The 14,024-nt window shown below is 41.4% G+C and overlaps 1 long non-coding RNA gene across 5 annotated transcripts; it reads left to right on the top strand.

Moving 5' to 3' along the window:
* Nucleotides 1-1,031: 1,031 nt before the first annotated feature.
* On the top strand, nucleotides 1,032-5,603 carry LOC147361087 (uncharacterized). 5 transcript variants are annotated; one of them, XR_015138780.1, is made up of 5 exons: nucleotides 1,032-1,284; nucleotides 3,158-3,231; nucleotides 4,055-4,103; nucleotides 4,942-5,119; nucleotides 5,416-5,603. It is a non-coding gene; the product is annotated as an uncharacterized LOC147361087 (long non-coding RNA). The 5 variants fall into 5 exon arrangements; XR_015138779.1 differs by lacking the exon at nucleotides 4,055-4,103 and adding an exon at nucleotides 3,473-3,528; XR_015138778.1 differs by lacking the exon at nucleotides 4,055-4,103.
* Nucleotides 5,604-14,024: the final 8,421 nt, after the last annotated feature.

The following is a 14,024-nucleotide window of genomic DNA, read 5'->3' as shown; positions in this document are numbered from 1 at the left end:
GGCAATTATTAAAAAGTCTACAAACAATAAATGCTGAAAAGAGTGTGAAGAAAAAGGAAATACTGTTGATGAAAATGTAAATTGGTACAGCCACCATGGAGAACAGTATGGAGGTTCCTTAAAAAAACAAAAAATAGAGCTACCATATGATCCACCAATTCAATTCCTGGGTATGTACCAGGAGAAAACTATAATTCAAAAAGATACATGCACCCTAATGTTCATTGCAGCACTATTTACAATAGGCAAGACAAGGAAGCAACTTAAATGTTCATCAACAGATGAATGGATACAGAAGAAATGTTACATATATACAATGAAATATTGTATGTGTGCATGCTCAGTCACTCAGTCATGTCCAACTCTTATTGACCCTTAGACATTCTTTTTCAGGCAAAACTACTGGAGTTGGTTATCATTTCCTTCTCCAGGGGATCTTCCCAACCCAGGAATCGAACACACATCTGCATTGGCAGGCAGACTCTTTACCACTGAGTCACCACTGAGTATGGAATTACTCAGCCATAAAAAGAATGAAATAATGCCACTTGCAGCAACATGTGTGAACTTAGGGATTGTCACACTGAATGAAGTAAGTCAGACAGAGAAAGACAAATATATGATATTGCTTATATGTGGAGTTTTAAAAAAGGGTACAAATGAATTTATTTACAAAGCAAAAATAGAGTCACAGATACAGAAAACAAACTTTCCCCCCTTTCCCAAGGAGGGGAAAAGAGTGGGGAGGGACTAATTAGGAGACCAGGATTGACATATACACACTTAATAGTCAGGCCATTCAAGATGGCTATTCTCTTGCTCTCTGTACATTCCCTGTCCAACCAATACCGGCTTCACCTATACCCTACTCAGGTGACCGACCTTCCTACATGTTTGCCCCAGGCTCCAGCTAGTGAGAGCTTATCAGAGAGGCAGTGAGGGGCCTGTCCCTCTGGTTTCCCTGGCAACTAATGAGCCCACCTGGCCTCAATTCAAATAAATATAAGTGGTACTCCCCCTTCCTTACCCTAGGAATGAACACTGCGTCACTTCCTGCCTGCTGTCCTCCACACGCAGTGGCGTGTCCTTCCAGGATCTTGCTTCAGCCGCGTAAGCTCCCACATCCATTAAACCATCAGTGTCTCTGATTGCTGACTCCCAGCTCTTTCACAGGCCTCATAGTTCTGAGGGGTGCAGCCCCACCACTGGCTGAGCAGCCAAGAGACTGAATAAACTCCTGAGAGAGCCAGGGAATGGAAAGTTGCAGGGGCTGTCCACTAACAGGTGAGGCCTGAAAGCCACAGGTGTAACTCCACGGCGCCGTTCATTAACACATGGGGCCCTAAAGTTCCCGGGGTGGTCCTGAAAGTTACAGGGGAAATCCTGGGGCTTGTGGTGGCTGTCCTTGTTTTGTTAATGTCTATCTAAAATAGTTTCTCCATATTTTGTAACTTGAAACTAAAGTTGAAAGAAGAGTACTCTTGGATCATTTCAAATAGGATAAAATCTTGCAACATGAATTGCTGAGTAGGTCTCAGTTTATTGACCTTTGCCTGCTTAGGAGAGGAAGACTAAAGCACTGAGTTTTCCAATGAGGAAACACACAGTTACTTGTTTCTTGGTTTTTGCCAGAGATTAAAGTTTTTAAGGGTTTAAATTATCATCAGGGACTTCCCTGGAGGTCTGGGGTTAAAACTCAGTGCTCCCAATGCAGGTAGCACGGGTTCAATCCCTGGGCAGGGAACTAAGATCCCCCATAAAAATTTTTTTTAAAGTATAACATTATAATTAGTCATAATTCTAGTTACTGTAACCAAGTTTCTTTATCGATTACATTGTAATCCGGTGCTTAACCATGTCTTTTTAAGTCTTTTGTCTTTTATAAACAGTTACTGTTTTATTCTCCTACTTTTGCAAAAGTGCTTCATCTTCAAGATTCATAGGAAACACATTCTGACAATAGCTGGTCTTTGATAAATTTCAGATTATATTGCTGAACTGGGTAGAGAATTTAAAGGATCCTAATGGAAAACCTGATGGCTTCATTAAAAAGTTAACAAAAGGATTGATTACTGAATGAACTGGTGAATACGGTTATAATTCTTCTGGGTTTTGTCTGCATTGTTACTGGTTCTAATCTGTGTTTTCCAGATAGAGGGAAGCCCTTGCCTTCAAGTTGGTTAAGACTTAGAGCAAATTGGTAAACTACACCTGTGGACAGAATTGAAGCATTCTTTTTTTCTCTCTGCCTGGTCCTCCCAGAAATCAGACTCTCGGGTTCCAAGTGGCCTTACCAGGAGAATGAAAGAGATTGTCTCCTGGCAAGGGCAGGAATCTCAAAACTTGGGGGGCTTCCAAAAGAGAGAAATCAATCAAACCTTTGGCATGGCTTTCCTGTACTTGAGAGGTCTTTGGGGAATTCAGCCTGGGACTCCTGATGAGCTCCCCCTCAGCCAGCTTGGAGGAGTCTATTTGGTCAACTGATCAGGCTGGTTTTGCAGACAGATTAGTCTTGATTTGGCCGTGTTTGATGGAGATGAGGATAATTTTAGAAAGAACAATATTATGTTTCAGTGGATGTTAAATTCTAGGTCTGTTGATTGAGGTCTATATTTATGAAAGTTATTGTCTTAGCCATACTTTTGCCCTGATGTTCTAGATGGAAAGAAAGTCATCCAGTGAAACTGTCACAGTAGCTCCAATACTTTGGACAATAAGTGTGGCCACCTGATGTGAAGAGCTGACTCATTGGAAAAGACCCTGATGCTTGGAAAGATTGAAGGCAGAGGATGAGATGGTTAGATAGCATCACTGACCCAATAGATATGAATTTGTGCAAACTCCAGGAGATAGTGAAGACAGGGAAGCCTGGCATGCTGCAGTCCATGGGGTTGTAAAGAGTTGGACATGACTTAGCAACTGAACATATGCGCACACGCGCGCGCCCGCACACACACACACACACACACACACACATAACTACTTATCAAGTGTGACACTCCTTGCTTTAGATCTGCTGCTAAAAGCACATGTAAAATGCTTATGTGACAACTGGGTATAAGTGATAAAATGTATAGCCTATAAAGTGTTCCCCCATTAACATAACTCTCTGAGTCTGCTCATGAGATCTGACTAGTTTTCCCCCCTAACTGACTAGGCAAATATAAAGGAGACCTAGTACCAAGGGACATGCTCTGAACCTGGGGTGGGAGCCAGCACGCCAACATCAAGGTAAGACTGAGTCCCTTCACTCTTCACCTGAAACGATCACACGTTGTTAATCGGCTATACCCCAGTACAAACTAAAATTTTTAAAGAAAGAGAGCAGGTTGGGGGGAATGATAGAAAAATCTGTACACATTGAGGTATGGGGATGTCAAAAGGCTACACATGGTTGAACTTACATTTTACTGATCAGAGCAGCCTGTTTTATGGCCTTTCTGATGTGGTTATACATCTGCTTTGGCCTTAGAGGAAGAGGATGCATCTGAGAGTCAAAATGAAATAGCTGTGGTTCAGACACCCAAGGTAAAAGTAGGTGCCATTGTATATGTGATTTTGAGACACATTCTCATATTATTGAAAACTTGAGTTTTCTGAACTGTATTGCAGACCAGGACAAAAACCCCAGGTGAGTGTGGTATCTCTGAATATGGTTCCTGGTTATATTTTCCTTATTGCCATAATCTCCGCTGTGTTGTGCCTGTTAAATGTCTCACATTCTGTCCCCAGTCTGAGGGAGGAATCTATTTGAGGTTTGAGCAGCAACACTGGCCTTAGTGCAAAATATTCCAGTCCCTGAAATAGTGTCTTCACTCAAAAACCACAGTCACTGAATGATGGGTAAGACAAATATGCATGAACAAACACATTCACAAGTGAGACTTCAGCCCACCCTACCCTCAGAGGGCAGAGGTAAGTGGCACAGATGAAATGAAATGACACAGACCCCTGAAGGGTCTCTGTCCTCACTATGCACTAGAATAGAATCATTACCTACTGCACGAGTCTTATATGTGCTAAGTCACTTCAGTTGCATCTTGACTCTTTGCAGCCCCATGGACTGTAGCCTGCCAGGCTCCTCTGTCCAAGAGATTCTCCAGGTAAAAATAGTGGAGTGGGTTGCCATTTCCTTCTCCAGGGGATCTTTCTAACCCAGGGATCAAACCCATGTCTCTTATGTTTCCTGCATCAGCAGGTGAGTTCTTTACCTCTAGTGCCAATTGGGAAGTAAGAGAGGGGGAAAAAATCTGTTCCTCTAACTCATCTTATATTCTTTGGCTGGAGGCCTGTAAACTGGATTCACAAAAGACAGATTAACAGAAGAAAAGCATACATATTTATTTAATATAAGTTTTACGTGACACAGGAGAACTCATAAGGAAATGAAGACCAGAAGAAGCAGTTAAGCCCCAAGTATTTTTATACTAGGTTTGCTGAAGAGTAGAAAGCATGGAAAAATATGATGGGACAAGAGGATATGAGATAAAGGTGGTGAACTGGGGGAAATTTAGAAGGACCTGTTCATTTGAATTCCTCTTGGCATCACTCCATCTGTGTAGATAAAGATGGTCCTTTCCTCTGGGTATTAACAGGGCACCTCTCACATGAGGAGACCCACCCATGACCCACTGTGCGGAATAGTGGGGATGAGAGAATCCTTCCTGCAGCTGCTATACTCCAAATTCCTTCCATCAAAAATACTCAGTATGTCAAGGTGCCATATTGTGAGGTAGCATGTATTGCACCTCAGCCCAACCCCTAATAACAAGGAGATCGGGATCAGGATAAGAGGTAATTGAGCTAAGAGCCTCCTCTGAGTGGTGAGGAGAAAGAAAACACAGTAAGGAAGAGTAGAAAGTGCAACAGAGTAGACACCTCCTGCTGCTGCTGCTGCTGCTAAGTCGCTTCAGTTGTGTCCGACTCTGTGCGACCCCATAGATGGAAGCCCACCAGGCTCCCCTGTCCCTGGGATTCTCCAAGCAAGAACACTGGAGTGGGTTGCCATTTCCTTCTCCAGAAGTGAAGTCGCTCAGCCGTGTCCGACTCTTAGCGACCCCATGAACTGCAGCCTACCAGGCTCCTCCATCCACGGGATTTTCCGGACAAGAGTACTGGGGTGGGTTGCCATTGCCCTCTCCGAGACACCTAGAAACTAACAAAGACCATTAGAAAGGTCTGATGCCCAGCACCTGGGGGAGGGTTGATGTGAACCACAGCATCTATGTGGTTACGGATGTGGTGTTGTTTGGTCACTAAGTCATGTCCAGCTCTTTGCGACCCCATGGATTGTAGCCCACCAGGCTTCTCTGTCCATGGGATTTCCCAGGCAAGAATACTAGAGTGGGTTGCCATTTCCTACTCCAGGGACTCTTCCTGACCCAGAAATCAAACCCACATTTCCTGTGTTGGCAGGAGGATTCTTTACCACTGAGCCACCAAGGAAACCCCATGGTTACGGATGCACGAACGAAATTTGATGACTCCAAAGGAGGACCAAGTATGCTCCTCAGACACTAGCAAAACAGTAGCACTAGAGAGGAGAGAGAACCTGAAAATTGGGGCTTCATTGTGAGAATTAAATTATTCTTATTTTATTGTTTTCATGTATGTGTGATGTCATCATCTCTGCCGAGTCAAGACCTCTTCAGGTCTCAATCCACTCTACAACTACACACACTTGCCGAAACAATGTTTGCACCTCTGAGAATCTGAATGAAGAACATGCTGAAGAATGAGTGAGATGTCACTTTAAGGTAAAGGAACAGACCTGTTGTGAGCAACTTTGAAAACTGCCTCATTATTTCCAGCAGCGCTTTGTATATTTGCGAGCACACGTGTGATCAAAGATAGGAGCTGAGTCCTTGTGTGATGAGCTCTGTGTGACTGTGTGTTCATGTAAATGTCTGTGGAGGCATTTGTCCACAAGACGTAGGTAAGTAAAAGATCTCAAATGGTATTCTAATCTCAGAAATGTTGGCTCAGAAGTGAGACAGATTGAAACAATCTATAAAGAGAATAAGAAACAGAAACAAAGTTGAGTCAAAAAGAGGAAAAAGGCCAATGTGTTATTGAAGAGGCACAAATGCCATAAATTGAAAATAGATGTTTAGCACTGGTTATAACTTATGGTGCTGTGATGTTTAAAAATTACCAATTCTGTAATATGGTTTAAAGCAGTACTTACCAACCTTCAACAAGTTTAGATACTCATCATACACATGTGAAAGAAGTTTGGTCAAGCATAAGCAAAAAAGTAAGACTAAAGAACACACAGAGTTTCTAGTTTGCAGATGTAATTTGTGAAAATTTCACTAACCTATTATAAAATAGCTCCATTACATTACAGAAAGAAGGAAAAGTTCAGAGAAATGATTACCAGTTAATAGGAAAATTTCAGAGAAACGATTTCTGGTTAATAGGAAGAATTCCACGTTCTAAAGAAAAGTACAGAAAACCTTCCATTTTGATAGACTTGTCCAATGTAAAAAAAAGAGATAGAATGTGATGTTTTAAGTCCATAGATAGATTGGTTTAGTGTAAACTGTTACAAAGTGGAAGAAGTATGGAGATCTTAGCTGATTTCCCCCTGGAACCTGTTTTCTTGAAGGTTAGGTATTTCACAAATCTCCTGCATTTGTGTAATGGTTTACCCTTTTTCAAAGGGCTTTTGCATTTCTGATCCTTGTTGATCCCCATAACAACTTTGCACGGTGTTCTGAGTATTAAATGTGAGCTACAGAGAGGTTGTGTGGTTTATTTGAGGTGTCACTGTCTGTGACAGCCCCACTACAAGTAATTCCTATTCTACAGTCATTAATGCCTCCCTAAAATAATACAAAGGGCAGCCATACATCCATTCTAAGAACTGTAGAGCCATCCATTGTCCTGTGTATTTCCTGCCAGGCAGGGAACACAAAGGCTGCCATCTTGGTAGTATAGGTTCATTCTGACCAGTTAGTGCCCAGGTCATGATAAAAATTTTAATATCATCTGTGATTACATGTGTAAAGGAAAAGACCCTGGAAGGGGAGGTCAAGAAAGCTGGGGTCTAGTCCTGGTTTTTATTATTGAGAATGCTGCAGCCATCACAGCTAAAACTGAGTGCTTACTACAAATAAGGCATCCCGCCAAGTATGCCACAGGGAGGCTCTCTCAGTTCTCACAGTCGCTCTCTGCAGTAGATAAACTTAGCTTCTACTTTACTGATAAGAAAACCTAGACTCAAAGAAGTGAAATCAGTTGCCCAAGAATATGTAGCTTAAAAGGGTCAGAAGCCAGGACTTGAACTTGGCAGTCAAATGCCTTAACTTGTGTTTCTGACTATGATGAGAACCAGCCATTCATTGGCTGACTTAGGCAATCTCTTAATTTCTCTGAGTTCAGTTTCCTTGATTAATAGTAAAAAAGGTTTAACTCAGTCCCTTTCAATTCCATATACACTATGGAAATGAGAGAAGAAATATAGCTGAAGTATAATTTCTCCTTTGCTAATCAGTGTGTAAAAGGTGCTCTGAACCCAGCAGATAAAGCTGAGGGCCTTCACCTTCCACCTGTTTCCTCCATTGTAAACTTAGTGTATTGTGTTTATTTTTTTCCACTTTAAATATGTTCCCAGTATGTTACAGACAAAATTTTTAAATCAAAATGGTACATTTACTGAACAATAAATTAAAAAAAAACTCTCTAGTGTGAATCTTTGTGTGTGTGTTGTTCTTTTTTATTTTTATTTTTAGCTGCACTGGGTCTGCCTTGCTACACTTGAGCTTTCTCCAGTTGCAGGAGCGGGGGCTACTCTTTGCTGTGGTGCTCAGGCTTCTCATTGCGGTGGCTTCTCTTGTCATGGAACATAGGCTCTAGGTGCCCGGGGCCTCAGTAGCTGCAGCCTCCGAGGCTTGTGGAACCTTCTGGGGCCAGGGATCAAATCCATGTCCCCTGCATTGGCAGGAGGATTCTTATCCACTGTATCACCAAAGAAGTCCTTTACTGAGGTATGCTTTACGTATACCCACTCTAGTGTTCTTGCCTTGAGAATCCCAGGGATGGTGGAGCCTGGTGGGCTGCTGTCTTTGGGGTGGCACAGAGTCAGACACGACTGAAGCAACTTAGCAGCAGCAGCAGCAGTGGCAGCTTCACATATTAAAAGCTAAACATATTTAATGTGCACAACTTGATGAGTTTAGAGACAAGTATATACTTGTGAAACCATCATCATAATCTAATTCATAAACCTATCCATTGCCTCTGAAAGTTTTCTCCTGCCCTCTTATTTATTTATTTTTAGTACTGTTATTAGTGATAAGAACACTTAACATAAGACCTATCCTTGTAGTAAGCTTTTATGCATACAATACAGTACTGTTAACTATATTGTGAATCATTTGTAAAATAATCATCCCTTTAAAATGGCTTTCGTAAAAACTCAGATTTTCACTATTAAGTCCTCAATTAGAAGTGCTCCTGTGATTCAACAGGTCTTTAAACAGCTCCATGTTTTTGTTCCACAATCCTAAACACGACTCAATTAAAGAGGTAGTTCAATCTGATTAGTATCAACAGTTGCTTCTTTCTTCCTAGATTCCTCATTGCCCTCATTCTACGAAGGGGAGGCTTCTGATCTCCCTGATGGTTTTCATTAACACATCAACAATTATTTTATGTTGGTGACATATTTTGTGGTGATAGCCCATCAATCGATTAAGGACACATTGCAATGTAACATAGTCTGATAAATAATCAGGACAAGGTTAATGGTTATATGTAATGAGAACCACCTGTCTGTTACAGTGCCTTGGTTGCTGGCTTCATTTCATTTCAGATTCCAATAAATTGTAAATGCCTTGAAGCATACTCAAGCAAGGTGGAGTAAACGTAGTTCTCTCAGAGTAACAGTCGCCTCTTTGGGACCACAACCAATATTCACATGGTCTACAGTTGGAAGAGAAAAAGTATAGTCAACTGACAGGCTGTTTTGTTGGCTTGACGACTTGACCCTGTCCTTTTATGTCCCCCTGGTTTCCACGAATGGACAAGTGTTTCCTTAGTATGCAGGCTCCCTTGTATGGAGTTCAGACAGCTAAATTCCCAGTCTTACAGATCATATTTTATACTCCTCCCCAAAGCATGATGAGTAAGCTGCTATAAAAATCACTTAATTGTCTAAAGTGAACTAGACAATTCCTGATTTGGTGTCCTTTTAACTGAATGATCAAATAAAATACAAATTTGATGGAGCCAAAAAAAAAAAAACCTGACCTGCATTCTATCTTTTGAGGACACTCTCATCAGTGAACATGTGCACTCAAATCTAGAAGGACACAGTAAAAAATAACATGGACAACAGCTATCTCTGAAAGTGAGGTTAAGTGATTTCCTTTTTTAAATTGTTGTTGCTTAGTCGCTAAGTCATGTCCCAGGCTTTGTGAGCCCATGGACTGTAGCACACCAGGCTTCCTTGTCCTTCACTATCTGAAGTTTGCTCAAACTCATGTCCATTGAGTCGGTGATGCCACCCAACCATCTCATTCTATGTTACTCCCTACTTCTCCTGCCCTCAGTCTTTCCCAGCATCAGGGTCTTTTCCAGTGAGTCAGCTCTTTGCATCAGGTGGCCAAAGTATTGGAGCATCAGCTTCAGCATCAGTCCCTCCAATGAATATTCAGGGTTGATTTCCTTGCTGTCCAAGCGACTCTCAAGAGTCTTCTCTAGCACCACAGTTCAAAAGCATCAATTCTTCGGTGTTCCACCTTCGTTATGGTCCAACTCTTACATCCATATGTGACTAGAGGAAAAACCATAGCTTTGACTATATGAACGTTTGTCAGCAATGTCTTTAAATTGTTTACTGCTTGTATTTTCAAAATGTTCTTTACAATCTTTTATTACCATGTCAAAAGAAAAATAACTTTTTGTTTCATTATTAGCTGCTATGTCATTTTCTGACTAATATTTTGGTGACAAATTTACAGTGAGGACAGTTACTAAGATTAAAATTCCTATCATTTTTATTCCCACTCTGAAACAAGGACATACAAGGTTTCTCTGAGGAATCCATTTTCTGTACAGTTATGCTAGTGATAAAATCTCATTTGGCTAAACTCTCCTGCATGGAGTGGCAAGAAGACAAGAAATTCTAGTTTTAAAATAGAACTTTCTTACACAGAAAACTATTTATCTGGAAGTTATCACTTACCAAAGAACCTTAGCTAATCAGGGTATAGCCAAGTATCCTGACAATACAAAAAGGCCTCTGAACAGTCCAAGAAAAGAGATAAAACATCTTGTTCAAAACAGAACCACTTGGGCTTTACCCTTTGTCAGTTTTTTCCTCTCTTTGTGTAAATGGAACAGAGTCCCAGAATACAGAGAGAAACTGGCTCTGTTGGGCTAATTCACTAGTGTCTGGAGGGTATTTTGAGGTGGTTACTCTGGTCCTTCATGTTCCTAAGGGTCCTTTGAGATCTATCCAGCCATCAGAGTACGACCCCTCAGTTACAGGGGAGTGGAGCCCTGTGAGCACTCCAGGTACAGCTCAGGTGGAGAAAGTCAGGGGGAGGCTCTGATGAGCATGAGGGCTGGGTGGCAGCCAGTGGCACTTCTGAAAAGAGTCAGTGCCTGAGGGACAACAGAGCAAAACAGATGAGAAAGTGAAGCAAAATCTTTCCCACTTATTCTGTGTGAAATGAATACGACTGGAGGCAGAGTTCTGGGAGTAGCACAAACACTCTGGCGGATGGGAATGAAGAAATTTCTTATCTTCCTCTTTGAGTTATCCTTTGTTACTGCTGTTCAGTCGCTGAAGTCATGTCTCTGAGACCGCGTGACTGCAGTCTGCCAGGCTCCTCTGTCCACTATCTCCCGGAGTTTGCCCAAATTCATGTCCGTTGAGTCAGTGATATTATCTAACCATATCTCATCTTCTGCCTCCCCCTTCTCCTTTTGCCTTCAACCTTTCCCAGCATCAGGGTCTTTTCCAATGAGTTGGTTCTTCAAATCTAATGGCCAGAGTATTTGATCTTCAGCAACAGTCCTTCCAATGAATATTCAGGGTTGATTTCCTTTAAGATTGACGGGTTTGATTTCCTTGCAGTCCAAGGGACTCTCAAAAGTCTTCTCCAGCACCACGGTTCAAAAGCATCAACTCTTTGGTACATTGGCAAATGGATTCTTTACCACTGGGCCACCTGGGAAACCCAAGTTATCCTTTGCTCCATAACAAATCATCCCAAAACATTGTTACTTCAAACAATACACCGTTTATTTGCTCAAAATTCTGCACTTTGGACTGGGATCAGCTAGGCAGTTTTTCTTCTGGTCTCAGGTAGGGTGACCATGAAGCTGCAGTCACTTGGTGCCTTAGCTGATAGCTGGCTGGCACTGCGTGTGCATGTGCATGCTCAGTCTTGTCTGACTCTTTGAGAGTCCGTGGATTGTAGCCCACCAGGCTCACCTGTCCATGGAATTTTCCAGGCAAGAATACTGGAGTGGTATTGCCATTGTCCCAGTGTTCCCACTCACATGTCTGGGGCTTCCGCTGGGGCAGCTAAAGCTGCCTGTGTAGTCTTCCTGTGCAGTCTCTTGTCCTCAAAGAGGCCGGCCCATGTTTGTTCACAGGGCAGCAGTGTTTCAACAGACGAAAAGCAAAGTTACAAGACCCCTCAAGGTCTAGCCTCAGAAGTTACACAGTGTCACTTCCACCACATTTTGCTAGTCAGAGCAAGTCACAAAGCAGCCTGGATACAAGAGATGGCACAGTAACTACTGATAGGAATGTAAATTGGTGCAGCCACTATGGAAAATACTATGGATGTTTATTAAAAAGCTAAAAACAGAGTTACCATATGATCCAGCAATCCCAGTCCTGGGCATATATCCAGAAACGACAAAAACTCTTAGTTCAGAAAGGTGTATGCACCCTAATGTTCATAGCAGCACTATTTATAATAGCTAAGACATGAATGTAACCTAGATGTTTGTCAACAGATAACTTGATAAAGATACGGTGTATACATATAGAATGAAATTCTACTTGGCAATTTAAAAAAAGAATGAAATATTGCCATTTTCAGCAACATGGGTGGACCCAGATACTATCACACTAAGTGATTTAAGTCAGAGAAAGACAAGTCTGTGACATCACTTATATGTGGAATCCAAAAATTAATGCAAGTGAATCTATTTATAAAACAGACACAGACTCACAGATATAGAATACAAACTTATGGCTACCAAACGGGAGAGGGAGGCTAAAGAGGGATCAATTAGGAGTTTGGGATTAACAGATACACAATCCTATCTATAAAACAGATAAACAACGAGGGTTTACTGTCTGCAATAAACTATGTTCAATACCTTGTAATAACTTAGAAAAGAATCTGAATATGTATGTATATATACATTACTGAGGGCTTCCCTGGTGGCTCAATGGTAAAGAATCAGCCTGTAATGCAGGAGACACTAGTTCGATCCCTGGATCAGGAAGATCCCCTGGAGAAGGAAATGGCAACCCACTCCAGTATTCCTGCCTGAGAAATCCTGTGGACAGTGGAGCCTGGCATCTACAGTTCATGGGGTCGCTAAGAGTTGGACATGACTTAGCAACTAAACAACAGCAATAAAATACATAACTGAATCACTTTGCTGTACTCCCAAAACTAACACAATATTGTAAATCAACTATACTTCAATTTAATAGGTGGGGTGGTAGACTCCACTTGACAACGGGAGTAGCAAAGTTACCTTGAAAGGGAGTGAGAGACAACAGAGAGGCCTGGCTCATTGAGGCCGTGGTTGTAATAATCCACCCCAATGCCTTGAAGTACACTCCTGGGGTAGGGGTCAGTCTGACAGGTACAATGAGGTGTACATTCCTAGGGCAGCCACAGCCGCACATCAGACACCCCAGTATCTCCAGCATGGCCAGGCACCGCATCAGCCACACGCAAGGCAAGAGCCCATGGCCTGGTGAAAAAAGAAGGAAGTGTGAATGGCACCTGAAAATTTCTTTGCTTTTTTGAGTTCAAAGAGAAAGATCTGAATGTTGGGTTCCCACAACAGTGCAGGTGAGGACTGAGACACCAAAATAGTATCTTGTTTTTAGGCTGTTTCTATTTTCTTTTTTGTTTTTTATTTTATAACTGGTTAAAATAACCTTTTCCCCTTGGCTCATGGCCTGGGAAGCACATGTAATTCTAATAAGCTTGATTTACTGACTTACTAACCTATAACAGGTTAAAGGAGTATCTACAAGCAAGCAAAAGAACTACTGGGTCTCAGTTCTCTGACAAAAGCTAAAATGACCAAGAAAGCCTGGCAGAAAAAGAAGAAGAAGGACAAAAAAATCCTGGCAGAAAGGAAGTGTCAGAAAACCATAAAAAGCAAATTCAATAATTCAACAAATCTTACCAATCTGTAGGAACAGAATCTCCTGGATCATATCCCAACTGTATTTAATGATAACTAAGACCCCAGACATTTTAAATTATTTTCAGCATATTCAAGTAAAGAACACAGAAGACCACATATAATAAAACCTCACAATAAAGCAAAATTGCAAAGTCGAATGTAACTTAGTTGGTAATTGGCTACAAGCGGTAGAAGGAGAGGAATAAGGTGACCCCATGATCATTTGGGACATTTCTCACTTAGTGTATGGTCAGTAATGCAGAGTATAATTTTCTTACGCTGGCATTTCAAAGAGTTAACTAACCCAGAAAATTCACTTTTATGAATCTTCCACTGATGCCAAACACATGAAGTGTTACTTTGCTATTTTCTGCCTAACTGGCACTAATTTCAAAAGAAGGAAAATCTAATTTTTTTTTCAATTGTACCATACATTTCTGCAAGATGCTTTTTATTCACAAATATTTTCTTATTTGGTCAACATAGCAATTTTTAAGGGACAGATGTGTTTATTGCCCATTTAAAGATAAGAATATAAATATTCAAGGAAGGCAAAGTAACTTGGCATGAACGCAGAGCTGGTTAGAATTCACATTAAAAAAAAAAAAATTTGGCCACAC

The sequence above is a fragment of the Bos grunniens genome, chromosome 13, assembly GCF_055505025.1.
Source record: "Bos grunniens cultivar Pamir isolate PY7600 chromosome 13, Bosgru_T2T1.0, whole genome shotgun sequence".
Lineage (NCBI taxonomy): Eukaryota > Metazoa > Chordata > Mammalia > Artiodactyla > Bovidae > Bos > Bos grunniens.
The sequence above is the reverse complement of the archived record's forward strand: the minus strand, read 5'-3'. Positions and strand labels throughout refer to the sequence as shown.